The 25,124-nt window shown below is 39.2% G+C and overlaps 1 protein-coding gene and 1 pseudogene across 3 annotated transcripts in view; one reads left to right on the top strand and one right to left on the bottom strand.

Moving 5' to 3' along the window:
• Window positions 1-25,124, top strand: part of PFKFB3 (6-phosphofructo-2-kinase/fructose-2,6-biphosphatase 3) — a 99,777-nt gene that overhangs the window by 33,836 nt on the left and 40,817 nt on the right. Inside the window, exon 1 of one of the 3 annotated variants that reach the window (XM_077169484.1) lies at window positions 16,679-16,694. The exons of the other annotated variants lie outside the window; for them this stretch is intronic. The gene's annotated coding sequence lies outside the window, so the exon portion shown is untranslated. Of the gene's footprint in view, window positions 1-16,678; window positions 16,695-25,124 lie in introns of those variants that run through there. 3 annotated transcript variants of the gene reach the window in all.
• LOC143691257 (high mobility group protein B1-like 1 pseudogene) lies at window positions 1,047-1,439 on the bottom strand (annotated as a pseudogene).

The raw sequence follows: 25,124 nt of genomic DNA, 5'->3' as shown, positions 1-25,124 counted from the left end.
TCTTCAACGTGAGAACTGCAGATGTAACTGCCATTACATGGTAATGGTAGTTAAAGACTTATAGAGTCCTCATGTAAATTAGAATATACCTTTCTATCTATTAGTCCTTCAGTAGTCCTCTAATAATCTCATCTGAAAAGATTAGTTACTCTTCACTTTGTAAATCTGGTAACTGGGCTTTGCAAAGTTTGATTTCAGCTGATCTAGATTTCAGAGTTTCAGCTATGGATGAAGCTTGTAATTCAATTTTATTATCCCCATCATGAGTGTGCAGATGAAAGCTTATCAGTAAACTGTATGAAAAGATGAACAGTCATAATATCATATGATTCAAAAAGGGCAAAAGACTAGCTTCCCCCCCAAGAAGAATAATTTCAGACTATGGAAAGGACAACAATACTAATTTAAAAATTCAACAAAACAGCAGCACCTTTTTTTTTGCAATTACAGAGTGGTATTCAGTTAACAGAACAACAGTTATTTTGGATAAGCTGCATCAGAGACAACTGAAGATGAAAATACTACCGTCTCCATAAATAACTAATTTTTGCTGTATACCAGCAGGAACCTGCTTTAAATTTCCAGGCCAATTTACAGCCCACATACTGTGCAAGGCAAGATTAGTGGCTATTGAAAAGACTACCAGAACAGGGCTATCTAAAGATACATTTGGTAGTGTGTTAACTATACAAAAAAGGACACTCTACAATTTAAAAGCAAATGTTACACAGCCTTACATTCCAAGTTTTTTCTTTAGAAGGAGTGAGTTGGGTACACAGGGTGGGAGGTAAACTTTTATAGACAAGAAAAAAACTTCTAGAACCAATTTATTCATCACCATCATCATCTTCATCTTATTCATCTTCCTCCTTCTCCTCTTTTTCTTGCTTTTCTTAGCCTTTTTTTTTTTTTACCACATCAGGCTTTCCTTTTTTGCCACATCAGGCTTTCCTTTAGTCTGGCATGTGGCAACATCCCTTACATATTTCTCCTTCAGCTTAGCAGCTTTCTTTTCATAAGGCTGTTTGTCCTCTAGCAGTATTATTCTACATCTCTCCCAGTTTCTTTGCAACATCGCCAATGGATAGGCTAGGGTGTCTGCCTTTGATTTTGGGGTGGTACTCAGAACAAAACAAGAAAAAAGCTGAAAGAGACCTCTTGGGTGCATTGGGATCCTTGAACTTGTTTGTTTCTCCTTTAGGAGGGATATAGGTTTTCATTTCTCTTTCAGAATGGGCCTTGTCCACCTTGGCCATGTCTTCAAATTTTCCTTCCTCTTTAGCAGACATGGTCTTCTCCCTCTCTGAGCAGTTCCTAGAAAACTCCAAAAAGTTAACTGAAGCATCTGAGTGCTTCTTGTGCCCTTCCCACCAAGTTTGCACAAAGAAAACATATGATGACGTTTTGCTCCTCGGCTTCTTAGGGTCTCCTTTGCCCATGTCTAGTTGATTTTTGTCCCTGAGGCTCAGGGTCGCCCAGCTCCCTCTCAACTTGCACTTGCCCTCACACTGTCTCTGTGGAGCTCAGTGTCTGTCTACTTTGAATGATCCAAACTAAAATGTCCTATTCTTTGGATTAGTTCTCTGACAAATAAAAAAATTGTTGAACGTGTTCAGAAAACTAAGATAGAACCTGGTCGTGTATTGTAGAGGCTGGTACTGATACTCTTTTTTTCTTTTTTTTTTTTTGTATGCTGTGCTTTGGGGGTCGCATTTCATTCTTTTTCCATGTGAGTGATACTCTTTAAAAGGTGAGAATTTGGAGCCAGGATCCCTGATTTCTGGCCTCCTCCTCTCCTACCCCACGCTCTTCTTTCCTCTCTCCAGCCCCTCACACTTTCTATGGGTGCAGTTCATCTGGAGACCCATTACTCCTTTGTCTCTTCTTCCTTCATCCTTAACACATGTGAGTGTGCACATACCCACCCACCTCCACACACGCACACGCACACACACACAGGCCTTGGAGGGCTAGATTACAATTCCTGGATGTAGAAAACCCTGAGGCACAAGAAATGTTGCCAGCTTAGTATCAAGTATATTATGGAGGGAGACTGAGATGGAAGAGGGAGAATAGTCTGTGGATCATGCTTTTAGTTTCCTGGGATACTTAAAGCAGATAACATGAAATGCATTGATCTAAACAATGGGAATTGATTTGCTTATAGTTTGAGGCCATGAAATGTCCAAATCAAGGTATTGCCCACCACCGGTGATCTTGGTTCTTCTGCCACGTGGCAAGGCACGTGGTGGCCTCTGCTTGTCTCTCTCTTCTCTTCCAGGTTTGTTGCTCTCAGCTTCTTGCTTCTTTCAGGTTTGTTGCTCTCAGCTTCTTGCTTCTAATTCTCTTTGTCTGAATTTAATTCTGCTTATAAAGAACTCTAGTAAGAAGATTGCCCATCCTGAATGAGTGGGTCATACCTTAACTGAAGTAGCCTCATCCCAAGATCCTACTTATGGTGGATTTTACACCAATAGGAATGGATTAAATTTAAGAACATGCTTTTCCTGGGTACATGCAACTTCAAACTCCCACTACCATGAAAAGAAGTTGTCTTGTAATTTATGCTGGCCCAGAAAAGAAGAGTGGGAAGGAAGAGTCTGACTGAATGGGAGGCCAGTGAGCAAGTGGGCCAGCCTTTAATCTAGTGCCATGTCAGAGGGAAGCAGGAAACTGACCCCCTTCCTACCATCCCCTGGGACCAGCCTCTAATGGCTGGCTGTTGGTGTTTAATTCTGAAGTGCAGAGGAGCTGGCATAACTGTGAACTTTGATCTGGTGGGTAGAGCTGCCATGGTCATTGAAGCAGCATGCCCCCTTCCTGGGCCTCACCCAGGCCTCCTCCCTCTGCTCGGCCTCTGGCACATGGGGCAGAGAATATGGAGCCTTGGCTGTGCTTGACACCAGTTGGAAGCCAGTAGAGGAGCGAGGCAAGACCTCTGTGTGTATTCCCTGTCTCAGCTGGATGATTCCCAAATGTGGTTAAATTTGAATCCATTCCAGGCCCCAGGGCAAAGGCCGAGAGAGCTGAGGGCTGAGGCCTCCTATGGATGACTTTACCGACTCCCCAGGGTTCTCACTTTCTTGTGGAGTTAGCTGAAGTTTGTGTGGCTGTCAATCCCCTCAGACCACCCTGTTGGCCTCAGGTTCAAAAAGTGGATGTAGGCTAAGCCCAGCAAGATCTAGAGAAGCAGAGCACTGAATCGCACGTGCACGCACCCACATATGTGCACACATACATGCGTACACACATTCACGCATACGCTTAGAGTGATTTCTTCTGGGAGACACTGTACTTTCCAGTCTTGTTCCCTTTCCCAATGAATCTCTCTTCCTTCATCTATCGGTGATGGCCTGGAGAGCAAGAAGAAGGTTGTAATGCTAGATAGCAGGTTCAAATTCCACTTCTGCCATTTAGTAGCACTCTGAGGTTTTTTTTTTTGCATGGGCAGGCACCGGGAACTGAACCCGGGTTTCTGCATGGCAGGCGAAAACTCTGCCTGCTGAGCCACCATGGCCCTAGCACTCTAATTTTAGGTGAATTATTTAACATCTCTCTGCTTCATTTCCTCTTTTATGAAATGGATGTAAAATGATGTCTGTCTTCTCGTAGGTTTTGGTGAAGAATAAATAGCTTAATTCATGTGACACAATAAGGCCTTGTACTTAGTGAATACTGTGTGAATGATTACAGTACTTGCTGCAGTTTCTGGCTGTGGCGTCTCTTGCCATATCTTGCCACAACAGGGTCTCTTAACCATCACCTCTGCCCTCTGGGAGTTGGTAGCCCAAAATTAAGTCCTGGCTTCCCTTTCTCCCTGAGGCCTCCAGGTTGTTGGGGGAGGCGTTTTCTTCCTCTCTGACTTTGACAGTGAACTTAGCAGTCACTAATGCTGGACCTTGAATGAATCCCCTAACTTTTCACAGTCTTGGTTTCTTCCTCTTCAAAGTGGGCTTTATTGTAACTGCCGATCCTGTTAGTCCCCTAAACTTGTGAGGATTTATGGGACGCCACTATGTATAGGGGTATTCTCAACATGTGAGAGTGGTAACACACCTAGGAGGGATCTTAGGAAACTCTCGGGCATTTTTGTCTCTGCTGATAAATGGGTGTAAATCAACTTATAGGAAGGAAATTGGTGGATCTAAAAATTAAGATCTGAGTCTAAAAATTCTGGCACCCGGATTTTTGCTGCTTAACTTTTCCCCAGCTTCTGATCCTGTGTAGCACAGGATAAGCTAGAAGTGTCCACCCAACCCTATCATCAGGTGACTTAGTCCTCCCCTCCCCTACTTGCTGCTGGGCACCCTGGGGGACTTCACTGGGCCTCCTTTCATGTTGGACAAAGGGACTGAAGGGACTTTTCTAGGCATTGGTAGTAGGAAGCAGCAGAAAATTTTCTCTGGAAACCACCTAGCAATTTCATATGCTAAGAATTTATGTAGGCTGCTTGGAGAAGATTAGCTCAGTTCTTCATTCTTAAAAACAACAAAAACCCATTCAAGGCTGCTAAGTGGCTTTTCATAAGCTACATAGAAAAAGTCTGCAGATGTAGCACTTAAATCAACTCCAAAGAGGTCCTTCACTTAGCATGTTCATTTATTTTCATTATTTGCTTATAAATCTCCCCAAAACACCTCTAGACTTCACTACGATTTGGTTTAATAATTGTTTCCAAAGCGTATACCTATTGTTTACCTGGCAGGGCATGAAATCCTTGTAGGCAGGTATATTCTTCTCCTGATTGCAGTAGCCCCAGCCTGATGCTTGGCCTATAGCTGGCACTGTGCTTAGGAGGGTGGTGAAAACTGGCTAGCTGTGAACTGAACTGTGAATCTTGATGTGGTTGGACATTAGAACCAGCTGAGAAGCTTTTAAGACATTGCAAATGGGTTTATTTAATTGGTCTTGGATGGGATTTATACATTGGTTCAAAAAAAAAAATTCTCTGGATGATTCTTAAATGGTGCTAGGGTTGGAAACCATCAATCTATATCATGATTTGAGTTTAGAAATCAGTTTTGCATATTCAGATACACTTTTTTTCCCTCCCTAGATTGTCCTGCAAATCAGCCTCAGGTTTCAATACACAGACACCAAAAGCTGATTTACATAGCCAGGATGCTAAGTTATTACTTTCCATGAGGAATCTATTAGGTGGAGAGTACCCTTCATGGATCATTTGGTCGAAAAAATAATCAGGTGACTGGACTGAGGCCCAGAATTACATCCCATATCTATCTGCCCCCAGGGCCTTCAAGCTCTTATTATACATCCTATTCTCTGACTCTCTCAGCGGGGACACAGGAGCCGAGGTGCAGAGTCAGTCCAGCACTCTAAGACACTTACCCACTCGGCTATTAGCCTGTGCTGAATTTTTCCTCGTATACCGTGCTTCTTAACCTAGGGCAATTTTGCTATCACCTGGAGATATTTTTGCTTATCACATCTGAGAGATTGTTACTGGCATCTAGTGGGCAGAAGCCCCAGATGCTACCCTGTGACCTACAGTGTACAGGATAGCTCATTATAGCAAGGAAGTATCTGGCCCAAAATATTAGTGCCAAGATTGAGAAAGTGACTCTAGAGGTATTTGCATCAGTTAGTTCCCTCTTGAGAACCTCGCGCTGTCACTAAAGTCAGGTTTCCTGATCTTCAGACACTGTGGGACGGAATTGCACTTGGCTTCTTCCCTTTTTTACTAGAGCCCAGGTATGACGCATAAAAACTGTGCTATAGCATCAGGACTTGAAGTGTGAGAGGCACTGGGGAGTTCATGGTTGAGACTGAGTTGCCCTCGTTCTTTTGGGAGGATTTTGGCATCTACCCCTAGTTTCAATCAGCAATCCATTTACACAGCATCAGACTCTTTCTGCAGATTCAGCTCATCCAGTTGTTCACTGGTGCTTTAGCATCTGTTCCAGAGGTTAACTTGTCTGACCGTTCTGGGAACGTATACTGTCCTTGTGACCTCCATTCACTACTCAATGCACATGTGACACTTAGTTTTGAGTAATGGTTACTTGGTTAGTTTCCTGCTCAGGCTCCTTGCATCAGCAAAGACATCCAAATTGCAGACCCTCTCCAACAGACCCTGCCTGTTGCAGAGGCCATGAAGTGATAGCAGGACTAGTAGTTCAATCTCAGCTTCATTATGGAAAGGGCTGAAATGGCCCAGGTGTTCTTCAAAGAAGGACTCTTACAGTTCAGAAACAATGTACAGGGGCTTCTTGGGTATTGAATACTTTGTGAAGAAAATTCTTTTTCATATATATGGGTCAACAAATTTTAACAAATTGTAGGGAGTGCCAAAAATACTCCTTCTGGGTGCATCCTTCTCTTCCAGGTTGGCCTAACATTGACTTGCTGGGACCCAGGATTTTCTTCCCCTTTTGGTGCCTTTCCTCCAACCCTGCAACTTGGGCATCTGAGCCTTTCAGTGTATATAACATAAAAATTGCCATTTAACCATAGGTATATAATTCAAGGACTGTAATTACATTAATAATATAACACTCCAAATAGAAACTCTGTACCCATTAAACAATAAATACCTCTACCACCCCCCGGCCCCCCAGACCCTAGTAACCTGTAATCTACTTTGTCTCTTTGCATTTGCATGTTTGAGGTATCTCATATAATTGAAACCATACAGTATTTGTCCTTATGTGCCTTGCTTATTTTACTCAGAATAATATTTTCAAGCTTCTCCTATGTGTAGCTTGTCATAGAACTTCATTCCTTAAAGCCAGCCTTGTACATATGTACGACATTCTCTGTTTATGGATGCTTGGGCTGTCTCTACCTTTTTTGGCTTTTACGAAGAGTACTGCTATGAACACTGGTGTATACTAGTATCTGCTTGAATCTCTGGTTTCAATTTCTTTAGGTATGCACCTAGTAGCGGAATTGCCAAATCATATGGAAATTCTATATTTAACTTTCTGAGGAATCCACTATACTGTTTCCCACAGTGGCTGAGCTGTTTCACATTTCTACTTTGCCCATGTTTTATTGGGTTATCTTGTCATTGTTTGAATTGTAGGAATTCTTTATATATTCTGGATAGCAAGAATAAAAGTTGCAAATATGTTCTCTCATTTTGTAGGTTGTCTTTTCACTTTCTTGTTAATGTTGTTTGCATAAAAGTTTTTAATTTTGATAAAGTTCCGTTTTTCTACTTTTTTCTTTTGCTATATGGCTTTTGGTGTATCTAAGAATCCATTGCCAAATAGAAGGCTATGAGGATTTTCCCCTGTGTTATCTTTTAAATGTTTTGTGGTTTTAACTCTTATATTTAGGTGCCTGATTCATTTAGATTTAAATTTTGTATATGGTGTGAGGTAAGGGACCAACTTCGTTCTTTTGCATGTGGTCCGCCAATTTTACCAGCACCATTTGTTAAAAGAGTCTGTTCTCATTGAATTTTACTTAGCACCCTTGTTGAAAATCAATTGGCCATATGTGAGTGCTTTCAATTGTATTCCATTGGTCTATATGTCTTTTCTTATACCAGTACCACACTGTTTTGATTTCTGTAGCTTTGTAGTAATTTTGGAAGGTAAATATATTCCTAGGTATTTTATTTATTGAAAGTCCTCCCTGCACTGGCTCTGGACTGGGTGCAAACAGGTTTCCCAGAAGCCCTTGTAGTCTAGATTTCCACTTGGATCTCACTGGCCAGGACCAGATGACAAGACCAGCCATAGTAGCTAGCCTTTCACAAAAAGAAAACAATAAATAGAAGTCATTGTAGAATATAAACTGATGTTTTATAGTATTTCAGTATGCATAATTTTATAATATTTAAATAGTATGGTGTATACTACATAGTTTATATTACACTATATAATATATAATGATGAAATGGGAAAGGTTTAGGTAGCTATTCTAGGTTGCTTCTCTACAAACGACTCATTAGTTATGTCAGGTCTTTTGTTGCCAACAAAAGTCTAATTAAATATAAATTGTCATTATTCTTTATCTTTCAACATTAGTTTTTGAAATAGCAGAGATGTCATAATTCATTATATATGAAGTTTGATCAGGTATAAGCACTTCTAAATCTGATGGAGAGCCTTTTGAAGCAAATATGTGGAATTACTGTTTTGTGCGCCTCGTGAACTTTAACATTTTTGGCTTTTAACTTTTCATTTTGAAATAATTTCAGGCTTATAGAAAAATTACAGAAATGGTGCTAAACATTCCCATATAGCCTTTACCCAGATTTTGCAAATGTTAACATTTTACCCTGTTTGCTTTATTACTTCTGTCTCTAGCTCTATAAAGAGAAAGAGATATATATATATCTGTGTATGTGTAGAGAAGGAAGACGTGTAGAGAAAGAACTGTTTAAGAGTAAGGTGCAGACAAGATACCCTTTTGTCTCTGAATACTTCAGAGTATATGTCCTCAAAACAAGGACATGCTATCAGCAAAATCTGTATATTAACACCGATACATCACTTGGTAATATACACACTTTATTTAAATTTCACCAGTTTTCCCTGAATGTCCTTCATAGCAAAAAACAAAAACATAAACACATGTTTACTGATCCAGAATCTAATCCAAGCCCATATGATGCAGTTAGTTGTCATGTTTCTTTCATCTAGATCACTGCTCAGTCTTTCATGCATCTCATGACCTTGATATTTTTTAATATAGGCTACTTATTTTTTAAAATGTCCAATTTGGGTTTGTCTGTTGCTTTTATACCATGAGGTTCAGGCTCTGTTGTTAGCAGGAATACTTCAGAAATGGTAACGTGTCCTCCACAGCGTGTCCTGTCAGGGAACACAGGGTATTTCTTTGTGCCTTTACCATGATTTTAACTTGGATCACTTGTTGAAGTGGTGTGTGCCAGGCCTCTCTGTTGTTGGGTTACTATTTTCCCCTTCATAATGAATAAATATCCTATGGGAAGATACTTTGAGACTCTGCTAATGTCCTATTTCTTATCAAATGTTCACCCATTTGATGGTGATTCTCTGAATCAGTACTATGGTGATGATGAAATGGGGATTACTGAATTCCATAATTTCTTCTATATTTATTTGTTGGCATCCTACTTGTATAGAAAAGCTATACCTTCTCCTCTATTTATGTATATATTCATTTATTTTATTTATATTTGAATTTATTAATGGTTCTTACTTTTCTCTAGGTTATAATCTATTACTATCATATATTTTTATTTGCTTAGCATACCAGATTTGGTCAGTGGGAACTGCTTAAAATAGTTCCCTGTGTCTTTAACATATCCTCATTACTTTTACATTAACTTGTATTTCAGCATCAGTGTTTCCCAAGCTTCCTATCTTTAAATGATGATCAATTGTGGATATAAGGTAAATCGATTTAAAGCAGTATGTTTAGTTTCCTTGCTGCTAAAAACAATTACCATGCAGTGGGTTGCCTTAAACAGAGGGAATTTGTTGGCTCGTGGTTTTGAGGCTGGGAGAAGTTCACAATCAAGGTGTTACCAAGGTAATGCCTTTTTCTGGAAGATTGTGGCATTCTGGAACTGGCTGTTGGAGATCCTTGGTTCTTGGCTTTTCTGTCATATGTCAGTACACATGGTGGCCTCTCCTGGGCTCTCCTTTATCTTTCTGGTTCCATTGACTTAACGCCTCTGGCTTCTCTCTCTGTGGCCTTCTCTATAGAGCCTCCAGTGATAGGATTCAGTTGGGCCACACCATAACTCTGAAGTAACCCCATCAAAAGGGCCTATTTGCTAGAAGTTCACAACCCACAGGAATGGATTAAGATTAAGATCATGTTTTTCTGGGGTACATAGCTCCAAGCCACACTCTATAATCACCAGACTCATCACAGTGGCCGATGACATTGAGCTGAGTCATAAGCCAGCCAATTGTTGGGTGTATACTCACCCAGCACCCTGACCTCTGGACATGCTTACTCAATACGCACTAGATGGCTCTCAGATTATTTTCAAACTATTTTATTTTGAAGGGAAATATGTTGGTTGTGTCCTTCAGGAAGTAGATGAAGGAGTTAGAAGCACAAAAAGGTTTTTTGGGGTGATGCCTGTGAAAACTGAAAAGAATGGGTTGCAGGTTTGATACCTGTGAAGGGAGAAGGGTAAGGAAGCAGGATGGGGTAGGAAGAGCCTTAGTCTGCAATACAGCCTGTAGAGGAGTCCTGTGTAGGGCAGAGCAGAGTAGCCAGGCCCTAGGACCGTCTGTGCTGAGTCATTGCCTGGGGGCTACCTGGGAGGAGCATGCCTCCATGGATCTCAGGGCTGCTGGCCTCATTGCAGCTGATCAGGAAGTTCTTTCAAGGGAGATTAGACCAGTGGACTTCAAAGGGTGATGCAGGAAACATATTTAAAGACTATATCTATTGGTTATACAATCGAAGTATTTTTGTGTGGTATGTGAACCTCATATCCAACTTTTGTGAATCGATGAGGTTTCAGTAATCACTTGGTAGTGGAGGTAGAAATGAGGTCCACTGAACTTCTCCCAGCCTCAAAACCACAATCTTCTTACTCTGGAGTTTTGAGCTAGGTTTTGAGTCTTTGGTTTGGTGAGAGTTGCCATAATTCTCTCCAAGTACTCCCAGGAGGCATGGAGAGGGATTAGCAGCACAGTTGAGATGGCAGCAGCAGTCACTGAGAGCCACTGCATTCCACAGAGCTTGTCAGAGGAACGTCTTACCCCACATGTATGTACCTCGCAGCCCCTTGGCTACCCGAGTTGGTCAGATATATGACCAAAGGTTAAGGTAGCAGCTTTACACCTGGATTCACTTCAGATTGCAGTGCAATGTTTAAAATAGAAATGGGTCAGGGTGGCCAAAAGAGGGAAGAGTGAAAAGAGACAAAATGAAAATGGAGAGGTTATCCTGCAGGTTATACTTACGCACTAAATAGATATCACCTTGTTAGTCAAGGTGTAATGGAGAGGCTGGAGGGAACTACCTGGAAATGTAGATCTGTGTTCCAGTAGCCATGTCTCTTGAAGATGATTATATAATGATATAGCTTTCACAATGTGATGTGTGATTGTGAAAACCTTGTGTCTGATGTTCCTTTTATCTACCTTATCAACAGACGAGTAAAACATATGGAATAAAAATAAATAATAGGGGGAACAAATGTTAAAGTAAATTTAGGTTGAAGTGCTGGTGATCAAATAAAAGGGAGGGGTAAGGGGTATGGTATGTATGAAATTTTTTTCTGTTGTCTTTTTATTTCTTTTTCTGAATTGATGCAAATGTTCTAAGGAATTCATCATGATGATGAATATGCAACTATGTGATGATATTGTGAATTATTGATTATATATGTAGAACGGAGTGATCATAATTTAAGATGTTTGTGTTTGTTTGTTACTATATTTAAAAAAAAAATGGGTCAGGGTGGGCCATGATGACTCAGCAGGCAGAGTTCTCGCCTGGTATGCGGAGACCCGGATTTTTTTCCCGTTGCCTGCCCATGCAAAAAAGAAATGGCTCATTGAGATCATTCCAAACTGTGAAGTGGAGCAATGTACAAACTCACAGGGTTGGTGAGAGGCACAGTAAGGATGGGCCTTGAGTCTCCCCAGAATCATAGGGTCCCTGGTTGGCAGTCGGAGCCAGGCCAGCAGTTTGACTGCCTGTGTTGTGGAAAATCCACTGTTAACATTTTTGACAGATGGCTAATCTGGCTGCTACCGGGCCTCCCTCCTTCTCACTGACTTTTCTTTTTTTTTTGTTTTTTAGTTTTAATGTAATTTTTAAAAAAGCAGTTGTGTTCACACACCATAAAATCTATCCAAAGTGTATAATCATTGGTTCTTATTATAATCACAGAGTTGTGCTTTCATCACCACAATCAATTTCAGAACCTTTTCATTGCTCCAGAAAGAAAACTCCGTATGTACTTCCCTATTATTGACACTTAACATTGGTGTGGTACCTCTGTTACAATTGATGGAAGAATATTAAAATATTCTTTTTTTTTTTAGCTTTCTTATTTTAGTTTATTTATTTGTTTTGTTTTACATATTTTTTATTTAAGAAAACAAACAATACATTTAGAGCCACCAAAAATGGATATCTTAGCTTAAGCATAGGTATATTTAAATAAAGTATACATATAATCATTGTAAAGCCTGTGTTTATAAGTTTCATAAACCAACTTAAATTAAGGCAGCAAGGAAAAAAAAATCTGCATATTTGAATAGCAAAGTTCTTAAACTCTAAGTATTAAAAACTAACTTAGATACCATTTGATCAGCTGTTGAAACTGTGAATGTTCTCGAGATACAAATAGAAAGTTCTTAAAAATATCTGCATTACTATAGTAATGACCTATGTTATTAAATATTTTTATTATTTCAGGAAAATATGAAGATATAAATACTTTTACAATTAACACGTGGATATCTTAACCACCTAAAATGCATATCTTAGTTAGCTTATCCATAGGCATATTAAAAGAAATCTAAGTAATCATCATAAAACCTGTTTGTACGATATGTTTCATGAACCAATTTAAAATTAAAGCAAGGAAGGAAAAAAAATCTGTAAATACAGATATCAGACTTACTTGAATTCTAAATATTAAACAGTATCTTAAATACCATTTGATTAACTATCAAAACTGTGCTTTCTCAAAGTATCAAGTAAGAAGTTATTACAAATATCAACTTTGCTATAGTAGTGAGCTATGCCTCTAAATATAAAATATTATTCTTAACTATGGTCCGTAGTTTGCATTAGGTATTATTTTTTTTCCATATACCACCCTATTATTAACACCTTGTAGTGTGACATACATTTATTCTGGTTCATGGAAGAACATTCTTATATGTGTACTACTAACCACCTTCATCGTTCACAACAGGATTCACTATGTTATGTAGTTCCATGTTTCATCCTCTGCTTCCATTCTCCTTTCTCTTTCTTTACCTGTTCCATTGCTGTCCACTGTGGGACAGTTGGGGGCCATCTCCTTATACCTTCCAGCCAGCATTCCAGTTTTTGCTCAGGGGAGCAACATAAAATGCAAGACTGCCTCTCCTATATTTGTAAATGGCTGCCTTTGGATCTCGTAGTCTTGTTCTTTATCTCCTGTGTAGTTCTTTAACCCTTCCTCATAGGGCATGGTTTCAGATGGCTCAAGCATTGTGACTGCTTCTCTCTGGAGGTGTGTGAATTTGTTAAAGTTTCCCTTAAAAGGAGACACGCAAACCTGAACCCCACACTGCATTGTAGGCTTCTCATGAGTGACCATGGTCAGTCAGGTTATGTAGCTTGAACACCACACATGTATTAATACAGCCCCACTGTGCTAGGTTTTCCAACATCTAGTCAGTATTAGTTTCTAAACCTGATTTATTATTATTATTATCTTTGGCTCGATTCAGGTCTATATTTAGAATGTTTTTCACTCAGAGAAGGAGGTGGGAGGGGAAACAGAATAGGGGAGGGATGCAGTTCTGATTTGTCCATCACAGGGTCGCACCACTCTGACAACTGCTCCCCCCACGTGACCTGGCCTTGTAACACAGCACCCTTTCCTCACTTTCTCAACTTTGGCCTGTCTCTGTGGATCCCCGTGGTGGCTGAGAGCCCCTTTCTCAACAAAATCCTGGGTTAGGACCCTCAGTTGTCTTGGCTTTGTCTCGTGCCTCACCGTAGAGATGAGGGAGGATGTAGTTGATTGGTTCAGGAAAATCAAGGGAGAAGACGGAATCATGGAACAGTCAAGATGAGAGGAAATTTAGTCAGACATCTCATTTGTTCCCCAGGGTAGGCCTGGACAATGTAGAAAACACTGATCTTTGTATATTTGTTGAATTCTGTGTAATTTTCCAAAGAGCATTTCTGCTCATGTCTGATTTGAGCCTCATAGCAGCCTCTCAAGGTAGATGGGGTTGTTATCCTCATGTTCTAAAGGAGCCCACCCATGGCCCCAGTGAAGGGGTATCTGCACCCCACCCAGGGCCCTGTGGTTCCCAGAAGATATGGGGAAGCTAATTCTAGCCATGATATGCCAGCACTTGTTCCTACTTGGGTTTATTTGTTGACTGGTGAAATCATTGCAGGTACGGTTCTTTAAACAAACCTATATTGAACACTCACTATGCATCTGACACAGTGGTAAGCTGTGGTGTCACAAAGATGAACAGCAGTCCCTGTTTTTAAGTTGCTTATAGTCTAATAATTACTATGAGATTCCTATTTATAGTTCATTGAGAATAGTTAGAATCATTAGTCATTGCACTGGAGAAATGGAAGAGATGCTTAGAGATGGTTTAGAAGCTTCATCAGCCATCAAGGGAAATGGGTCCAGAGAGGAAAGTCCTACAAACAGGCGTTGACAGGGTCAGAACCAGGAAATGGTTGTTCAGTGTTGCCCTCCCATTCTCACTGGGATAAGCTTTGGAGATCGGACAAGTGTGGTTCCCAGTATCTGAACCAAGGATATCCATAGGTTTCCTAAAATTGCCTTTTGGCCAAATCATTTTGAGTCTGTAGCTCATTTTGGGATTCACCATAGATCTAATAGTGTCACTCAACATTTAGCTCTCTAGAACCCGGTTCTTTTACCATCATGAAGTAAAGTCACTCTTTTTCGTCTCCTGTGTAAAAACTGTGTTTATGCTCTCCTGAAATCCTGGAGTGGCTCCTTAACCTGCAGAATGCATGTTTTAATGGAAACATGATAGCTGCTTCTAACTGTTGGAGGATGAGTATCTGTTGTTGAAGGAAGGCATAGGCTTATTGTTCTGGCTCAAGTAGACTAATTGAGAACCAGTGGGGGAAAGTTACAGAAAGACAAATTTGGCTTTCAGTAAGAAATGTCTTCCTACCCAGCAGCACCATCTTATAATGGGACATACAACCTGGAGCCAGCAGTTCAAGCTGAAGGCTGAGTGATAGTTTTTCTTACTGATGAGAAGCAGCTTGAACTATTGCTTTAGTTATCCAGCTGCTAAAAGAATACCGTAATATTGGTCAGCTTAAACAATGGGAATTTATTGGTCCACAGTTTTGAGGCTAGATGTCCCAAATCAAGGCATCTGCAAGATGATGCTTTCTCTACAAAGACTGTGGCATGTGGGGCAGGCTGCTGGTGATCATGGGCCCTTGGCTTTTTTTTCATACGTCAGTGCACAGAGTCATCTCCTTTCTCTTCTGGGTCCTGTTGACTTCCATCTTCTGGGGGACTGACTCTAGTAATCTGGATTAAAGCACAGCTCTTGAAGAGATTTTATGTGTCCATACCAGAATGTGGGCCAAGACCAAGAACATGTCCAAATTGGGTACACAATTCAATTTCCCACACCTGTCAAAAATAATAATACAGAGGTATTTCTGCCTTTCCACCTTGCCCAAATCTTTTCAAATTTATCTAGTGACTTGCTTGGGTAGTTTTTTCCTTATGGCAGAGGTGGATTTTCTGCTTGTTTCTCTTTTCCATCCTTGATCTGGAAACAAGTCTAGTAAAGGTCATAGAAGACCCTTAGATGGGGCATTTGGGGGCCATTTAGGGATTAGTATTAGCCATGGTTTCTTCCTACTCCATAAAGGGACTTGATCCAGAGTGGTTACATCAGTTTATCTGGTATTAGTACAATTCTGAATTTTTCTGTAGCTGAGGCATCTATGTTTTGTGTCTGTGTGTACAAAATACTGTCATGGAAAAACTTCTCTTTCAAGAAACAAAGCCCACAGATATTTCATGACATAGTTCCATGGCTTATAATGAAAAGAAGCAAGATGGAGATGCCATAGAGAAAACTGGCTGGCCTATCAGCCTTGCCTGCTTGGGTGCCTGGCCATCACTGTGCCTCAGGGTCTGTCCTTCAGAGTCTAGCAGTACACCCAGAGATGGTCAACCTTAAAGAGACTGAGACACAAACCAAACTAGTAAGAGAATGATAGATAAAACAGAATGCCAGTTTGATACGTTTCCAGGAGAATCAAAGCTGCCAGTCCAAACAGACTATTCAAACCAGTAAATTCTTTCTGTAAGAGAAGGTGTGTGGTCTTTAGAAGACTGCCTTGCATGGTGCAATAGAGGAAGGAGAATGTATGTTAACTGTGCATCAGAGAAAGGAGAATGTATGTTAACTGTGCTGACAACTAGCTGTGCCAAGGTAGCCTGATACATTGGAGTCTCAATAAATTTATTCTTTTGATTTACATTTTTATTGAGATATATTGACACACCACTCAAAGTATCATCACATTGTTATGCCTATGTCCCCATGATCATATTTATCTAGCTCACTTTTAAATAACAAATAATTCCATTGTTGTTTCTTTTTCTTCCCTCCCCATTTGATTTTAATATTTAGTATTATTTTAAATCATCAGTTCTCAAAGAGTGGGCTGAATACCCTTTCAGAGGATCCAAAAAGGTCAAAACTAATTTCACAGTAATACAGAAATATTAATTGACTATTTTATTCGTGTTACCTCACTAGACTACAGGGCAGGTCTGTAGATGTCATCACATATAATGTGTCTGTATATTCTTGTATTTACAGTTTTTCTCCATTTTAATTTCTAACTTGATAAATACCAGAAGATCTAACTCACATAGATACATTATCTTTAGGGAGATCAATAATGTTTAAGACTGTAAAGAGACCCAGAGACTAATAAGTTTGAGAACTACTGTTATTTATAAACTATAAAAAAGATGGAACCTCCCAAGTTCATTATATGAGGTAAGTATCAATTCTGATATCACTGCCCAGTTAACAAAAACTAAAGACTATATTTGGCAAAATGTTGGCAAATAGAGTTTAATTCAGGCATGCAAGCCTTGTTCAGTACTTTAAAAATCTCTTAATTAAAGGAGAAAAATATGATCCATCAGTCAATGCTGAAAAGGCATTTGGTAACAGTTTAGCAATGTTCCTGTTAAAAACTCCATGTAACATATGACTGCTTGAAAACTACTTAAATATTATAATATCTGTTGATCAAAAAACAAAATCGATTCTGAATAAGGAGCCACTATTAAATAACGTTTCAATTAAAACCAGAAATTAAGAGTGGAAAGAGGTTTGTACATTAGTATTGCATTATTTTTTAATGCAATTTTATTGAGATATTCACACAACATATAATCCATCCAAAGTATACAATCGGTGGCTCACAGTATCATCATATAGTAGTGCATTCATCACCACACTTGGAGAACATTTTCATCACTCCAAAAAAAAAAAAACATTTCATTACTTCAAAAATATAACATCTAATTCCCCTTACCCCACACCCCATTTTTGTTATTTTTTAGCAGTTTTATTCACACACCATACAGTCCATTCTAAGTGTACAATCATTGGCTCCTAGTATAATCACATAGTTATGCATTCACCGCCACAATCTATATGAGAACATTCCCATTTCTTCTGAAAAGAAAGAAGGAAAAAAATCCCATACCCCTTCTTTATATCCCCTTCTTATTTATATTTAGCTGTGGTATATTGACTTTGTTACAATTAATGAAGAATGTTATAGTATTACTGTTAACTATAGACTTTAGTTTGCCTTAATTGTATTTTTTCCATACACCATCACATTTTTCTCCCCCCCCCCCACCCCCCCCCGTGGGCAGGCACTGGGAATCGAGGCTGGGTCTCCAGCATGGCAGGCAGGAACTTTGCCTGCTGAGCCACTGTGGCCCACTCTTTTTTTGTTTTTACCATCCCATTTTTAACTCCTTGTAGTAGTGACATAACATTTGTTCTTGTTCATGTTAAAATTTTCTTATATTTGTAAAATTAACCACCATTGTCCACTCTAGGTTTTGCTAAGTTATACAGTCCCAGTTTTTATCCTTTAACTTTTCTTCTCTTGATATACATGATTCTAGCCTCCCTCTTTCAACCATACTCACACTTAGCTTTGTTAATGTCACTTACAGTATTGTGCTACTCTCACACAATATTATGTTATCCATTTCCGAACCTTTACAATTAACCTTATTGAGTATTCTGTACTTCTTAAGCATTGATTGCCCAATCTCTGCTTGCTTTCTATTTCGTGATAACCTGTGTTCTTACCTTTAACTCTCAGAGTTTGCATATTATAGTTAGTTCATATTAGTGAGACTTAACAGTATTTGTCCTTTCATTTCTGGCTTATTTCACTCAACATAATACCCTCAAGTTTCATTCACATTGTTGCATATATTATGACATTATTCTGCCTTACAGCTGTGTAATAGTCCATCATACATATATACCAATATGTTTGTCCACTTGTCTGTTCATGGGCATTTGGGCTGTTTCCATCCATTGTGAATTGTGAATTGTGAATAATGCCACTATAAACATTGGTGTGCAAATGTCTGTTTGTGTCCCTGCTTTCAGTTCTCCCAAGTATGTACTAGTAATGGGATTGGTGAATTATGTGGCAATTCTATACCAGCTTTCTGAGGAACTGCCAAACTGTCTGTCTAGAGCAACTGCATACTTCTTAATTCCCACCAACAGTGAATATGAGTGTACTGTTTCTCCACATCTTTCCAGTACTTGTAATTTTCTATTTTTTTTTAATAATGGTCATTCTAGTAGGGGTAAGATGGTATCTCAGTGTGGTTTTGATTTGCCTTTCCCTGGGAGCTAGTGAAGTTGAGCATCTTTTCATATGCTTTTGAACCATTTGTATTTATTATTTAGAAAAGTGTCTGTTCATGAGAAGAAAAGAAAGTTACAGACCAATTTCTTTTATGAATAAGATGCAAAAATCCGTAACAATACTAGCAAATCAAATCCAACAGCATATTAAGAGAATTATACACCATGATCAAGTGGTATTTGTCCCAAGTAGGCAAGGATGTTTCAACATAAGAAAATGAATTATGTAATGTACCACATTAACAAATTGAAGGGAACTAAATCACATGATCGTCTCTATTGAGACATTGAAAAAGGCATTTCACAAAATCACATCTTTCTTGATAAAAGACACTTTAAAAAATGTGTATAGGAGGAAACTTGCTCAACACGATAAAGTGCATATTTGAAAAACTCACAGCTAACATCATACTCAATGGTGAAATACTGAAAGCTTTGCCTTTAAGATCTGGAACAAGACAAGGATGTCCACTGTCATTGTTGTTATTCAGCATTCTGCTGGAAGTTCTAACCAGAGCAAGTAGGTAAAAAGAAAAAGAAATATAAGACATCCAAATTGGAAAGAAAGAAATATGCTTTCACTGTTCTCAGATGACATGATCCTATATATAGAAAGTTCTGAAAAATCAACTGTAAAGCTACTGGAGATAGTAAATTCTGCAAAGTGGCAGGATACGAGATCAATTTACAAAAATCAGTAGTGCTTCTATACACTAGTAATGAGTAATCTGAGGAGGAAATCAAGAAAAAAATTCCATTTACAATAGCAACCAAAAGAATAAACTAGGAATAAATTTAACCAAGGACATAAAGTACCTATATGAAGAAAACTACAAAACATTGCTAAAAGAAATTGAAGAAGATCTAAGTAAATGGAAGAAATACCATGTGTGCTGGTTTGAAAGGAAGTATGCCCCCTAAGAAAAGCCATGTTTTAATATAAGTCTCATTTCGTAAAGGTAGAATAATCCCTATTCAATACTGCATATTTGAAACTGTAATGAGATCATATCCCTGGTTGATGTGATTTAGTCAAGAATGGTTGTTAAACTGGATTAGGGGATGACATGTCTCCACCCATTTGAGTGGGTCTTCATTGGTTTACTGGAGTCCTATAAAAGAGGAAATATTTTGGAGAAAGAAATTCAGAGAGAGCAGAACGACATAGCCACGAGAAGCAGAGTCCACCAGCCAGCGACCTTTGGAGATGAAGAAGGAAAATGTCTCCCGGGGAGCTTCATGAAACCAGAAGCCAGGAGAGTAAGCTAGCAGATGATGTCATATTCGCCATGTGCCCTTCCAGCCGAGAGAGAAGCTCTGAGTGTGTTGGTCATGTGCCTTCTCATTTGAGAGAGAAACTCTGAACTTCATTGGCCTTCTTGAACCAAGGTATCTTTCCCTGGATACCTTTGATTGGACATTTCTATAGACTTGTTTTAATTGGGACATTTTCTTGGCCTTAGAACTGTAAACTAGAAACTCAATAAATTCCCCTTTTTAAAAGCCATTCTGTTTCTGGTATATTGCATTCCAGCAGCTAGCAAACTAGAACACCATGTTCATGGATTGGAAGACTAAATATAGTTAAGATGTCACTTCTACACAAAATGATTTATAGATTCAACACAATACCAATCAAAATCCCAACAACTTATTTTGAGGAATCTTCTAGTTTGCTAGCTACCGGAATGCAATATACCAGAAACAGAATGGCTTTTAAAAAGGGTAATTTAATAGGTTGCTAGTTTACAGTTCCAAGGCTGAGAAAATATCCCAGTTAAAGCAAGTCAATAGAAATGTCCAATCTAAGGCATCCAGGGAAAGATACTTTGATTCAAGAAAGCCGATTGAAGTTCAGGGTTTCTCTCTCAAGTGGAAGGGCACATGGCAAACACAGAGTTTCTCTCTCATCTGGAAAGGGATGTGGTGAACACAGTCAGGGTTCCTCTCTCATCTGGAAGGGCACATGGCGAACATGTTGTCATCTGCTAGCTTCTTTTCCTGGCTTCCTGTTTCATGAAGCTCCCTGGAAGGCATTTTCCTTCTTCATCTCCGAAGGTCGATGGCTGGTGGACTCTGCTTCTCGTGGCTATGTCATTCTGCTTTGCTCTCTCTGAATCTCCTTCATTCTCCAAAATGTTTCCTCTTTTATAGGACTTTAGAAACTAATCAAGACCCACTCAAATGGGTGAAGACATGCCTCTACCTAATACAGTTCAACAGCCACTCTTGATTAAATCACATCTCCAGGGAGATGATCTAATTACAGTTTCAAACATACAGTACTGAATAGGGATTAGAAGAAATGGCTGCCTTTACAAAAAGGGATTAGGATTAAAACATGGCTTTTCTAGGGTACATACATCATTTCAAACCAGCACAAGGAAGTAGAAAACCCAGTCAAATGTATTTGGAAGGGCTGGGTGCCCCAAATAGCTAAAAATACCTGGAGAAAGAAAGATGAATTTGGTGTTCTCACACTTCCTGTCTTTAAAGCATATTAGAAAGCTACATTGGTAAAAACAGCATGATACTGGCACAAAGACAGATATACAAACCAATGGAATCACATAGAGTTTAGAAATGGAAAATCCTCTCATCTATGGGGAACTGATTTTTAAAGAAATATTTATTTTTATTGAGATATCTTCACATACATATAATCCATCCAAAATGTACAATCATTGGCTGACAATATCATCACATAGTTGTGTATTCCATCATCATGACCATTTTTAGAATGCTTGCATCACTCCAGAAAAAGAAATTAAAAAAGATAAAACCCATACATCCTATACCCCTTACACCTCCCACTCATGACCACTAGTATTGCAGTCTACTCAATTTTTTTTACCCCTTATCCCTCATAATATTTCTTTACTTTTTATCCTTATTTTTTTATTCATCTGTCCATACCCAGGATAAAGCAAGTGTCAGCCGCAAAGTTTTCACAATCACATGGTCACATTGTAAAAGCTATATAGTTATACCGTCTCATCTTCAAGAATCAAGGCTACTGGAAAACAGTTCAAAGGCTTCAGGTACTTCCCTCTAGCCACTCCAATACACCACAAACTAAAAAGGGATATCTATATAATGCTAAAAATAACCTCCAGATAACCTCTTGACTCCGAATGCCAGGCCCTGGCTCATCCCCGGAAATCATATCCCATGTTGCCAGGGAAATTTTCACCCCTGTAAGTCATGTCCCATGTGGTGGCGGTGGGGGTGGGAGAGTAGTGAGTTCACCTGCCCAGTTGGCTTAGGGAGGCCACATTTGAGCAACAAAAGAGGTTCTCTGGGGGTGACTCTTAGACATAATTATAAGGAGGCTTGGCTTCTCCTTTGCAGGAGGAAGTTTCATAGGGGTGAACCCCAAGGTTGAGGGCACAGCCTATTGAATTGGTTGATCCCACTGCTTGCGAGAATATCAGGAATTCCCCAGATGGGGAAGTTGAATATTTCCTCCTTTCTCCCTAGTCCCCCAGGGGCCTTTGCAAATACTTTTTTATTCTCTGCCCAAATTACTCTGGGATATATTGGGGCATCAACCTAACCTGTACAAACCAAAAAGATCTCACTTTCTATTCAAGTTTCCATGTAATTATGGTCCATGTAATTTGAGTAAATGGATCATACAAGTTAAGTTAGATAATGCGCTATCAAAAATATAAATTTTGCACCAAATAAACTTCTCTCTTTTGGCTTCACCTAGAAGTTTTAAACTATGAACCATATCATCCTTTACCCTGTGTTCTGATTTAACTTAGTCCCTATCGAGATAAGCTTCAATCATATCTCTAGTTGAAGTCTGATCACTTTTTCAACTTTTTAAACAGTTCCCGTGTGTGGTACTGCTGACTTTCATACCTTCAAAGCTGTAATTCTGAGTCTCAGGTGTCACACAAATACCTGAAGCTGCAGCGAATGACCAGGTTATACAGAAATAGCATCTCAGAATTTAGAAATAACAGTTAGAACCCTAGAATAGATTTGACTGTTATAAGGGCTTACAATCTCAGAATCTTTACAGTAAGCCCCAACCTGATAACCCATGCTCTTAAATTCAATTCTCCTAGTTTTTGTATATTATAGTTAGTCCATATGAGTTAGGCATGATCATATTTATCTTTTTGTATCTGACATTTCGTTCAACATACTGCCTTCAAGGTTCATGCACCTAGTTTCATGCCTCACAACTTCATTCCTTCTTGCAGCCACTCAGTAGTCTGTTGTATGTATGTATATACCACAGTTCCCCCTTCCGTTCCTTAGGCCATGTACCGTTAAGTCCCTACCATCCATTCCAAATCATGAACATTGCCGCCATAAACACCAGTGTGCAAATGTCCATTCTGTCCCCAAGTATATACTTGGAACTCTCAGTTACTCCAAGTATATACCTAGCAACAGGGTTGCAGAATCACATGGCATCCCCAACCCTAGCCTTCTGTGGAACTACCACACTGCCCTCCAAGAGGTTGCACCACTTTGCTTCCCTACCAACAGTGATTTGGTGCATCTTTATCTCCACATTTTCTCCAGCAGTTGTACCTCTGTTTTTTTGTGTGTGCTGCATGGTAGGGTCACATTTCATTCTTTTTCATGTGAGTATCCTGCTATTGCAGCACCATTTGTTGAATTTTTGTTTGTTTGTTTTTGTTGATTTCTTTCTTTGTTTGGGAAGTGCATGTGCTGGTAATCAAATTCGGGTCTCTCTTGTGGCAGGTGAGAATTCTACCACTGAACTACCCTTGCACCCCCATCTATTAATTTTTAAAGTTTATTCATACATCATACAATCCAACCTAAATAAAAAATCAATAGTTCCTGGTATAATCACATTAGTAATACTTTCATCACCACAGCCTATATGAGGGCATTTCTTTTTCTTCTGCAAAGAGTTGCATATCCTTCCCCCATATCCCCGCTAATTGGCATTTAATGGCATATTGCCTTTGTTATATTCAGTGGAAGCATGTTATAATGTTATTGTTAACTATAGACGCTAGCTTGCATTAGTTGTATTTTTTCCTGTATAACATACCATTTTCAACACCTTGCAATGTTGACATTCATTTGTTCTCCCTCATGAACAAATGTTCTTATATTTGTACATTTATTCACTGTCATTGCCCACTCCAGACATTCTTAAGTTATAGTGTTCTAGTCTTTCTTCTCTGTCTTTCCTTCTGGTGTTATACATGCCCTCAGGCTTTCTCTCTCAACCATACTCACAGACAACTGATTTTTGGCAAGGCAGCCAAGTCTACTCAACTAGGACAGAACAGCCTCTTCAACACATGGTGCTAGGAGAACTGGATATCCGTATCCAAATGAATGAAAGAGGACCCCTATCTTACACCTTATACAAAAATTAACTGAAAATGAATCAGCGATCCTAAACATTAGAGCTAAGTCCATAAAATTCCTAGAAGAAAATGTAGGGAAGTATCTTAAAGATGTTATGATAGGAAGTGGTTTCTGTCCCCAAAGCGTAAGCAGTGAAAGAACAATGGGTAAATGGGATCTCCTCAAAATTAAATACTTTTGTGCTTCAAAGGACTTTGTCAAGAAAGTAAAAAGGTGGCCTACTCAGTGGGAGACAATGTTAGGGAGCCACGTATCTGATAAGGGTTTAATATCCAAAATATATAAATATCCTTACAACTCAACAACAGAAAGAGAAACACCCAGTCAAAAATTGGGCAAAAATTTTATTTTTATTACTTAATTATCGCTTCCAAAATACCCCCCCCCCCCCCAAGATATGAGGTCTTCTTACTACTTAATATATCTTGGTTTGGGCCCCAATGTCTTGCTCTTTCTTATTCCACCCCACCTCTTGCTTTCAAGCCTTTGAGAGAAGTTTTCTAGAATAAAGTTTTTTCTTTCACCCTCCTCTTGTAATTTTCTAAGGGTAAGTGCTATTGGAAGAACAAGGGTGGTGGAAGAGAAATTGAGAGCCACATCATGTGAAACATAGCTCAGAAACACATCTCTCCTTCACCCCTTCTTTCTTGCAAACCCAAACCAGTGATTCTTAACATTTTGGTTATTTCAGGGACTGAAGATCATTGCCTGCCTGTATTCTGTTCTTAATAAAGCAAGCAAAAGCTGCTTAATTTTTTAAAAATTGAGGTGAAATTCATATAACTTAATATTAACCATTTAAAAGTGTACAATTCAGTGGATTTAGTACATTAACAATTTTGTGCAACCACCACCTTTGTCTAATCCCGAAGCATTTTCATCACACACCTTGGGCTCTTTCTCGGATTCCCCCATCATCCCTGGGCTCCCTGTATAAAAGGCTGCTCCCTATTCCATGCTGCTCGTATTCTGAACTTCCTTGCCCTGCTTTATTTTACTCTGTAGCACATAGCAGCATCTGATGCCCTATATATTCTTCATTTTGTTATTGTGCATCTCCCCCCGCTAGAATATACAGTCCTCGAGGGCAGAGAGTTTGACCGTTTTGTTCCTCTGCCTTATCCATGTTATTTATAG

This window comes from Tamandua tetradactyla, chromosome 7 (assembly GCF_023851605.1).
Source record: "Tamandua tetradactyla isolate mTamTet1 chromosome 7, mTamTet1.pri, whole genome shotgun sequence".
In the NCBI taxonomy this organism is placed as follows: Eukaryota; Metazoa; Chordata; class Mammalia; order Pilosa; family Myrmecophagidae; genus Tamandua; species Tamandua tetradactyla.
The sequence above is the reverse complement of the archived record's forward strand: the minus strand, read 5'-3'. Positions and strand labels throughout refer to the sequence as shown.